Here is a 10,428-nt window from a genome sequence, read left to right as displayed (position 1 = left end):
TTGCTCATATGCATCCTCTTCAGTCAGCCTTATGCTCCCGGTGGAATCCACTCTCTGGTTTCATCTTCTCCTCCCCACTGACGGATTTGGCACGGTCCAGTCGTCTTTGGTGGCTGTGTCCAGACAATTTACGGTGGGGGGGTGGATTTGGAAATTCCCTCCTGGATAGTGGTAATCACTGATGCCAGCCTCTCTGGGTGGGGAGCGGTTTGTCAAGGAACGGCAGTGCAAGATCAATGGACAAGAACAGAATCCTCCTGGTCGATCAATATGTTGGAAACCAAAGTGGTTCAGTTGGCGCTGCAGGCCCTCCTTCCTTTAGTAGAGGGACAATCAGTGAGGGTATTCTCCGACAATGCTACGATGGTGGCTTACATCAATAGTCAGGGGGGAACCAGGAGTTGTCTGGTGGCAGGAGAAGCTCATCTTTTAATCAACTGGGCAGAGCAACACCTCTACAAGATTGCGGCCTCTCACATTGTCGGGGTGGACAATGTGCAAGCCAATTTTCTCAGCTGCCACCAGTTGGACCCGCGGGAGTGGGAACTCTCCGAAGAGGCCTTTCACCTTCTGTGCACACGCTGGACCATGGCCCCCATGGATCTCATGGCGACATGCCGCAATGCCAAGGCTCCTCGATTTTTCACTCAACGACAGGAACCAGGAGCAGAGACGTCACGCGCGCCCGTCTATGTGCTTTCATTGGCCGGAGCGCCCAAATCGACGGGCGCTCTGGCCAATGAAAGAACGCTTCGCTCCGCTCGTGCCGGAGAGGGCACAGAACAGTGGGCTCTCACCTCACGCCGAGCCAGGAGAACTGGGACCTGCACGGGGGGAGGAATGCTGCAAGCCGCTTCACAATTTGTCCGAGCCAGGAAGGAAGGAAGGATTGGGGTGGATGGAGCCCTAGCTGTTGTACTGCTGTTGCCGAGCCAGGAGAACCGGGACCTGCGTGGGGGGTACCGCTGTGAGCCGCTTTCGCCACCGGCTGCCCCCTCCGGAGGGCGGCAGAGAAGGGAAGGGGCTGAAAAGCAACAAAAGGTAAGTTGGCACATGTCGAGCCGCTTCGGGAGGAGGGGATTTTCGGTTTTTAGGTTTTCCTGGGTTAAAGTTGGGATCCACTTCCTGGTGCCTGTCATTTCAAATGTCTTTTGAAATGACAGGTACCAGCGCACCCAGGATACTGTATAGGCGCTGTATTAAGCGCCTATACAGTAAAATGGGTTGCGCGGGCCTAACGCTTCTTGGACGCTGCTTACATTTGCATGAGATTATAGTACAGGATCGAGCGATAGGTGAGCCGAACTGTGCGTGTGGAAACCGCGGGTGCGCCCGGCACTAACGCTGCTCTTCCTACCTGCCCTTACTGGATCGACCTGTAAGTTTGTACCTGAGGCAATGGAGGGTAAAGTTAATTGCCCAAGGAGCAAAAGTGGGACTTGAACCCTGGTTTCTTGGTTCATAGCCCACTGCTCTAACCATCAGGCTATTCCTCCTCCCTCTAGACCATGAAGTGCAGCCATCCAAGGCTTCTATTCCAGATGTTCTGAATTTTTTACAGGCTGGATTAGCCAAGGGGCTGGCATTTAATTCCTTATGAGTTCAGGTGGCAGCCCTTGGTTATTTTCGTGGAAAGGTGCAGGGGGTTGTGCTAGCATCTCATTCGGATGTAGCTTGTTTTCTGAGAAGGGCTAAGCATTTGCATCCTCCTGTCCAGAGGACACCGTCGTAGCATTGTCGGAGAGTACCCTCACTGATCGTCCCTCTACTAAAGGAAGGAGGGCCTGCAGCGCCAACTGAACTGCTTTGGTTTCCAACAGATTGATCGACCAGGAGGATTCCGTTCTTGTCCATTGACCTTGCACTGCCATTCCTGTTCTTTGTAGAAGCTCAATCTGGTTCTCTGCACCCTTTGTAATGCTCCTTTTGAGCCATTGAAAAGAGTGACCCTGAAAGATCTGACATTGAAGGTCATTTTTCTTGTGGCTATCTCCTCAGCAAGGTGTGTTTCTGAGCTTCAGGCCTTATCTTGCAGGGAGCCCTTCTTACGGATTTCTGAAGCAGGAGTCTCCTTAAGAACAGATCCCTCCTTTCTCCCGAAAGTGGTGTCCTCCTTTCATTTGAAACAGTCAGTGGAGCTCCCTTCTTTCGCGGGTCTGGATTCTTCTACTTCAGAGTCTAGGGATTTAAGGAAGTTGGATGTAAAGAGGGTGTTGTGGCATTACTTGGAGGTCACGAACAGTTTCCGTCTTTCGGGCCATCTGTTCGTTCTGTGGACTGGACCCAGGAGGGGTCATAAAGCTTCAAGGGCCACTATCGCATGCTGGCTAAAGGAAACTATTGTTTCGGCTTATCTTGTTCAGGGCCATCCAATTCCGGTTGGTCTTAAAGCTCATTCTACTCAATCACAAGCGGCCTCGAGGGTGAAATGTCAACAGGTGTCGCCACAGGAAATTTGTAGGGCGGCTACCTGGAAATCTACACACACTTTTGCCAGGCATTATCGTCTAGATGTCCGGGCCCCTGAGCCCTGTTCCTTCAGGGCCAGTGTACTCCGAGCGGGACTCTCTCAGTCCTACCCTGGTTAGGGAAGCTTTGGTACATCCCAGGAGTCTGGACTGATCCACGTACTTACAGGGAAAGGAAAATTGGTTCTTACCTGCTAATTTTCATTCCTGTAGTACCACGGATCAGTCCAGAGTCCCGCCCATGGTAAAACGGAGAGTCTGCTCAGCCAGTAGTTAGCCATATTTCTGCAAGTTTACCGAATGCTGCCCTTTTCAGGGAAAGAGTATGGGCATGGTTTTGTTCATTGAGTTGCAAGTTTTTCATTTCCTCTGCTCTTCAGGGGGAGGTTGTTTATGTGGAAGTTTTGCTTTAATCTTTCTGCTTGTGTACAGTGTAATACTGACAGACTCTAGGTGGCACCTCAGGGGTATAGGACGGAGTCTGTTAAAACTTCTCTGTCTCCATCTGCTGGAGGGGAGGCAAAACCCAGGAGTCTGGACTGATCCATAGTACTACAGGAACGAAAATTAGCAGGTAAGAACCAATTTTCCTTTATTCTTTCAAAGAGATAAAGACTAGGGGACACACAATGAAGTTACTGGATGATACATTTAAAATTAATAAGAGAAAATATTTCTTTACTTAACACATAATTAAGCTCTGGAATTCATTGCCAGAGGATGTGGTGAAAGATATTAGCGTAGCTGTGTTCAAAAAAGGTTTGGACAAGTTCTTGGAGGAAAAGTCTATACACCATTATTAAGGCGGAGATGCAGAAATCCATTGCTTTTCCCTGGGATAAGCAGCAGGGAATCTTTCTACCCCTTGGGGTCCTGCCAGATACTTGTGACCTGGATTTGCCACTGATGGAAACAGGATACTGTGCTTGATGGACCTTTGGTCTGACCCAGTATGACAAATCTTATGAACTTAAGTAAGTTTTGGTTGTGAGAACTGGTTTTTGAAGTCTGGATCTTTGGGACCTTATCTAGTACTATCAGCCCATGGGTTACATTTGGTTTGCTGCTGCTGTCATGATGTGACAATCTGGCAAACAGATTGGCTCCACTCCATTTTTCAGTACACATGGCTAGGTACCTCCAGGGGTAAATTTAATTAGGATACATTTTTTTTTCATGGGGGGTGACACTTACCACCCTTTAAGCCCCATCAGCACCGATAGCAACACCTCCATGGTGGTTCCATTCTCCTGCCAGCCAATTCATGGCTCATGTCAGACCAACTGGCCCATCAAGCTTTGGGGAGTCATAGCCTCCCCAAACCCCTTATACTGGGCGCCTATGCCCCAAATATAGTATTAGAAAGAAGAAGAATGATCTAGATTTGGTCTGAAGGGGAGACAATCTCCATGTTACCAGTCTGCTGTATGAAAGTTTACAGATTTTGCTCATATTTATAGAAACTTCTCCTGACAAGTAACGTCTGCAAAGCTCCACTAGGTATAAATATGTCTGAGAAATCTGGAAGATACATAGGGAACCATGATAAATGTTATTGTGGCTACAAAAATTTAATTTATCATATCTTAGTAGATGTGATATATGGTTATTACTTAGGCTGATGTGTTTATAGTGCAGAAAACAGCTTTCTGGAGTGATAAATGTGTTACTGCACTTTAGGACATCTACCCCTTTGGGTTTATTATAGAAACATTAACTATGGGCATGAATCATTTTTACTGGAGAATAAAATCAAATTTTATTATATTCTCATAAATTTCATAACATTACTACTACTAAGAATATTGTAAAATTTAAGAGAATGAACTGCTTGATTCCCAAATATCTTTTTATCCTAAATTTGTATGACTCCATCAGATAAATACCTAGTTATTTAAAAAATAAACAAAAGTTTAAAAATAAACAAGAGTTATTATGTGGCCAAAAGCTACAAATTTCTCTCAGTATTTCTAAGCCAACACAAGTGAGAAGGAAATCTTTTCTTCAAATGAGACAGCATGTATTAGATATTGGGGACACATTTTACTTGAAGTTCCCATGTAAGTGTTTGATAACATTTCATGATAACAAATTTGTTTTTTTATGATCCTACTCCCTTGGAGTGTTTTCTGTTGGATAAAACTCCTGGTTAGGGATAGTTGAGATGTGAAGGAAATTAGGTCATATATATATATAAATAAGCCACAGTTATAATTTTTCATCAGTTATCTTTGATGTGGACTTGAAAGGATTATAGATATTTTTCTTTTGTTTACTTCTTGATTTGATTGTTGTGGAAATATGTGAATATAATTGTTCTTTTCTTTATTTTTGATGTATCAAAAATTTAATAAAAATAAAAAAAAAAATATGGGAATCGAGCCCATAATACATAATAGCATATTTTAGGTTTTGTTTCCAAAAGGTACAATATAGTCTTCGAGGACCAAATGATCCAATGTAATCTTAGATATAGCACTAAATAATTCATAATTATATTAAAAAAAATATAAACAATTGAGGTACAAAAGGACATTGTTCTTCTTTATCTAATAAGAACATAAGAAATTGCCATGCTGGGTCAGACCAAGGCTCCATCAAGCCCAGCATCCTGTTTCCAACAATGGCCAAACCAGGCCATAAGAACCTGGCAATTACCCAAACACTAAGAAGATCCCATGCTACTGATACAATTAATAGCAGTGGCTATTCCCTAAGTAAACGATTAAAAGCAGTTAATGGACGTCTCCTCCAAGAATTTATCCAAACCTTTTTTGAATCCAGGTACACTAATTACACTAACCACATCCTGGCTATTCAAACAAGCCTTTCCTTAATCTGCTAAGCCTCAAATACTGACTCTTGATGCAGTCATCAATTCAGAAACATGCTGTAATCATGCGGTAATCTCTACCACTCTCCCGTTCCTTAGCCCCCGGACCCGCCCCCCCCCCCCCCCCACCTTCCTCCCTCTCCCTCCTTCAGCCCCAGTCACCCTCCCTCTCTAAGCCATCTTGCGCTTAAGTACGCCTTTCTACTACCATTGCCACTTAGCCGCATTTCACTCCCCCTCCCTACCACGCCAAGCTCCCCCACCCTGATAGCTCCTCCCCCCTGAAAGCCCTGTCCTCCCTTAAGATTTGAGTTAAGTTCTGTGTTCTCTAATTTATCTTCATATTAAGTTCCTGAATTCATCTCCCTTGTTATATGTAACTTTCTCATGTTTCTCTTGTTTCCCCCTGTTTTGATGTAAACTGGTGTGATAAGACTTTTGTCCTGAATATCGGTATAGTAAAAAGAAGTAAATAAATAAATCCTCTGGCAACAAATTCCACAGCTTAATTGTGCATTGAGTGAAAAATAATTTTCTCCGATTAGTCTTAAATGTGCTACTTGCTAACTTCATGGATGCCCCCTAGTCCTTCTATTATGATTCACATCTACTCGTTCTCTTGATCTTAAAGACCTCTATCATATCCCCCCTCAGCCGTCTCTTCTCCAAGCTGAACAGCCCTATCCTCTTCAGCCTTTCCTCATAGGGGAGCTGTTCCATCCCCTTTATCATTTTGGTTGCCCTTCTCTGTACCTTCTCCATCGCAACTATATCTTTTTTGAGATGCGGCGACCAGAATTGTACACAGTATTCAAAGTGCGGTCTCACCGTGGAGCGGTACAGAGGCATTATGACATTTTCTGTTCTATTAACCATGCCCTTCCTAATAATTCCTAACATTCTATTTGCTTTTTTGACTGCTGCAGCACACTGAGCCGATTATTTTATAGTATTATCCACTATGATGCCTAGATCTTTTTCCTGGGTGGTAGCTCCTAATATGGAACCAAACATCGTGTAACTACAGCAAGGGTTATTTTTCCCTATGCAACACCTTGCACTTGTCCACTTTAAATTTCATCTGCCATTTGGATGCCCAGTCTTCCAGTCTTATTTATTTATTATTTATTTAGAGATTTTTATATACCACGGCACGTTCAGAACATCACCTCAGTTTACAAGGAACCATAATGCAGCAACAAACTTTACAATAATACTTAGTGAACTAACATTGAATACATGCAACAAGCTTTACAGTAGAAAAGAGAGTAGAACGATATTCAGAACTGTTATTATTACAATACATGTAACAAGCTTTACAGAACATGAGAATGGAACCATATTTGAAATACAAGTAATAAGTAAACAAAGGTGGAATTATTCTAGATGGAGAAGGGCTGGAGGGGAGAGAGGTTTCTAAGGGGAGGTGGGGAAATTAATATCTAAGGGGATGTCAACAGATGTTATCAGCAGATCAAGGGTGATGTCAGTCATGGGTATGCTTGTTTGAAAAGCCAGGTTTTAAGGTTTTGCTTGAATTTTCTATGGCAAGGCTCCTGGCATAGGTTAGTGAGCATTTTATTCCATATTGTGGTTCCTGCTATGATAAATGAGCACTCCTTTGTGGATACATGTTTGGTAAGTTTGGGGAGGGAGTCCGTAGTTTGGCCTGGTGCTGTGCTTTTGTTGGTCGGTTTGCCTTATGGAATGTAAAGTGTTCTGAAAACCACTGCATATTTTGGTTGTGTATGGATTTGTGTATTAGCGTAAGGGATTTGTATATAATCCTGGATGCTACGGGTAGCCAGTGTAGGGATTGGAGAGCGGGAGTGATGTGATCATGGCGGTGTGTGTTGGTGAGGATGCTGGCAGCTGCGTTTTGTAGCATTTGTAATGGTTGTAAAGTGTTTTTTGGTAGGCCTAGAAAGATGGAGTTGCAATAATCAATCTTTGACAGTATTGTAGCTTGTAGAACTGTATGAAAGTCATATGGGTGTAGGAGAGGTTTGATTCTTTTTAGGGTATGGAGCTTAAAGAATCCATTTTTTATTGTGGCATTGATGAATTTTTTTAAAGTAGTGGTTGTCGATGATAATGCCAAAGCTGCGGACTTGTTGCAAGGTGGACGGGCAGACTTGGGATGGGAGTGTTGTATTAAACTTGGTATCATTTTGAGGAGAGATGATGAAGAGCTCTGTTTTACTGGTGTTAATGGCCAAAAGGTTGTCAGTGAGGAGTTGTTTTATTTCTGTGAGGGCGGCATTCCAGATTTTTAGAGCATTGGGAAGGGAGTCATTTATAGGAATGAGTATCTGCATATCATCTGCGTAGATGAAGTGCGGGAAACCCATTTTTGACAGTAGTCGACAGAGAGGAGTAAGATAAATATTGAAAAGTGTTGAAAGTGAAGATCCTTGGGGTACTCCTTGTGATAGTCTTCTTGGATTGGATTCACATCGACCTATTTTTACACTATAAATCCTGTCGCTCAGGTATGATTGGAACCAAAGTAGGGCTGTGCCGGCAATGCCACTTTCTGTGAGGCGGGTGATGAGGGTGTTGTGATTGACCGTGTCAAATGCCGGAGATATATCTAGGAGAGCGAGTATGTAGGAGTGGCCAGTGTCTAGTGCTTTTAGAAGGGATTCTGAGAGGGAGAGGAGCAGCGTTTCCGTGCTGTGATGCTTTCGGAAACCATACTGGGACGGGAAGAGCAAATGATGCTCTTCGAGGTATTCCGTAAGTTGCTTGTTAATGATTTTCTCTATTAATTTGGAGAGGAAAGGGAGGTTTGATACCGGGCGATAGCTAGTCGGATCAGAGGGATCCAGATCTGGTTTTTTAAGGGTAGGTTTTATTATAGCATGTTTGAATTGGGTAGGTACCATGCCAGATATGATAGATTTGTTGAGGATATTAGCAATGGGTTTCGCTATAGTGGTGGGGATCGAGAGTAGTGTTTTTGTGGGCATTATGTCTGCGGGGTGCAGTGCAGGTTTGATTTTTTTGAGAATATTCTCTATTTCTAGAGCAGATGTGGTCTCAAGGTTTGTGAGCGAGGTCTCGATGTTTTTGGGAGTGGCTGTGTGATGTTTGCTTGTGAAAGGTTGAATGTGGAGTGTGTGTGTGGTTGGCATTGTGAGAGTTAGGTGTTAAAGAGTTGTTGGGAGGGGGGGGGGGCATTGAAGCGTGCCATGATGGTTTCAATTTTGTTGTGAAAGTATGAGGCTAGTTTCTCGCCTCCTCCTGTAATGTATAACATCCGTTTGCGATTTAACTGAATAATTTTGTATCATCTGCAAATTTGATAACCTCACTCATCGTATTCCTTTCCAGATCATTTATATATATATATATATATTGAAAAGCACCGGTCCAAGTACAGATCCCTGAGGCACTCCATTGTTTACCCTTTTCCACTGAGAAAATTGACCATTTAATCCTACTCTCTGTTTCCTGTCTTTTAACCAGTTTGTAATCCATGAAAGGACATCGCCTCCAATCCCATGACTTTTTATTTATTTTATTTATTAAGGCTTTTATATACCGACTTTCTTGATACAAATCAAATCAATTCGGTTTACAATGAACTAAGTAGAATATACAATTAACCAATCAACAAGAGATACAGAGCATGCAGTTACATTATAACAAGGAAGCCTTAACTTGGAGTAGGAAAATAAAGAAGGGGTGAGCGGAGCAATAAATATATAAAGTGCAATAAAATAGAATAAATACTATATACAGAGGAGGGGGCAAGGAGCCAACCTCTCTTTAATGGATATTATGCATGAAAATTTGGAAAGTTTTGTTTACAGAGATGTGTGGTGTACAATTCTAGATCAGGGAATGGAGTTTGTAGTGGGGAAGGCTTGGCTGAACAGCCATGTCTTTAGTTTTCCCATGACTTTTTAGTTTTCTTAGAAGCCTCTCATGAGGGACTTTGTCAAACGCCTTCTGAAAGAGGTTAGACCTGCTCAGCTTGGGACATGATAGGGCTGAGGAGGGATTTGATAGAAGTCTATAAAATCATTACAAATGGTAAATGTGAATTGATTGTTTACGCTTTCAAAAAATACAAAGACTCAGGAACACTCCATGAAGTTAGTAAGTACATTTAAAACAAATTGGATAAAATATTTTTTGCTTAATTCACAATTAAGCTCTGGAATTTCTTACCAGAGGATGTGGTAAAGGCAGTTAGCATAGCTGTGTTTAAAAAAGGTTTCGACAAATTCTTGAAAGAAAAATTCATAAACTGTTATTAACCAGGTAGACTTGGGGGAAAACCACCTTTTATCTCTAGGTGTTAGCAGCATGGGATCTATCTAATATTTGGGATTGTGCCAGGTACTTGTGACCTAGATTGGCCAATGTTAGAAACAGGATACTGGGCGTCTTGGACCCTCAGTCAACCCAGTATGGCAATCCTGATGTTCTTATATTCTTGGAAATGAAACCATGTCACAAAACCATTGAAGTGACTCTCAGTCCTTGTCCTTAAGGGCCATGAAGATGTTCTCCCCCCATGTTCAGTATAGATCTGGGATTGTGATCCAGTGTTTTGGTCTTAACTTTCCTAGCTGGTTCCCCTCTGTAGTGAGGATACAGAAGAGGGGGAGGTTTACATTTATAGATTAGTGTAAATGGACAATACATGCTTTAAGTGAATTATTAATTTAATCAAGTTTATTCTACACTGGTAGTAAAAAAGTATGACTATGCCCAATGATTATAGCTCTGGATACTTGCAGCACTATCCAGCAATTTATGATAGTCCTTTCCTGTTCATATCCAGATCAGTCCAGACTCCTGGGTTTTGCCCCCCCCCCCCCCCCAAGATGGAGACAGAGAAAAAAAGTTTCACTGACACTGCATATGACCTAGTGTGCCTGAGCAGGAGGTCAGGTATCCTTCTGTGTGGCCAGTAGTTTCTTTGCTGGTGCTGCTCAGGGATCCTGGAAAGCAGGTGATAAGCACGCTGCGTGGCTCATCTCTGCATGGCATGTTGGGTCTATGTGCAGCTACTGCCACCACATGTCTGAGAGGGAGATATGGTGCGTGACAATTGCTGTAGATTATGTGGAGAGTCACGTGTGTGACTCTTCAGAGCCGGCCTGTATTCCC

This window comes from Rhinatrema bivittatum, chromosome 1 (genome assembly GCF_901001135.1).
Source record: "Rhinatrema bivittatum chromosome 1, aRhiBiv1.1, whole genome shotgun sequence".
Classification (NCBI taxonomy): Eukaryota; Metazoa; Chordata; class Amphibia; order Gymnophiona; family Rhinatrematidae; genus Rhinatrema; species Rhinatrema bivittatum.
This window is presented reverse-complemented; position numbering follows the sequence as displayed.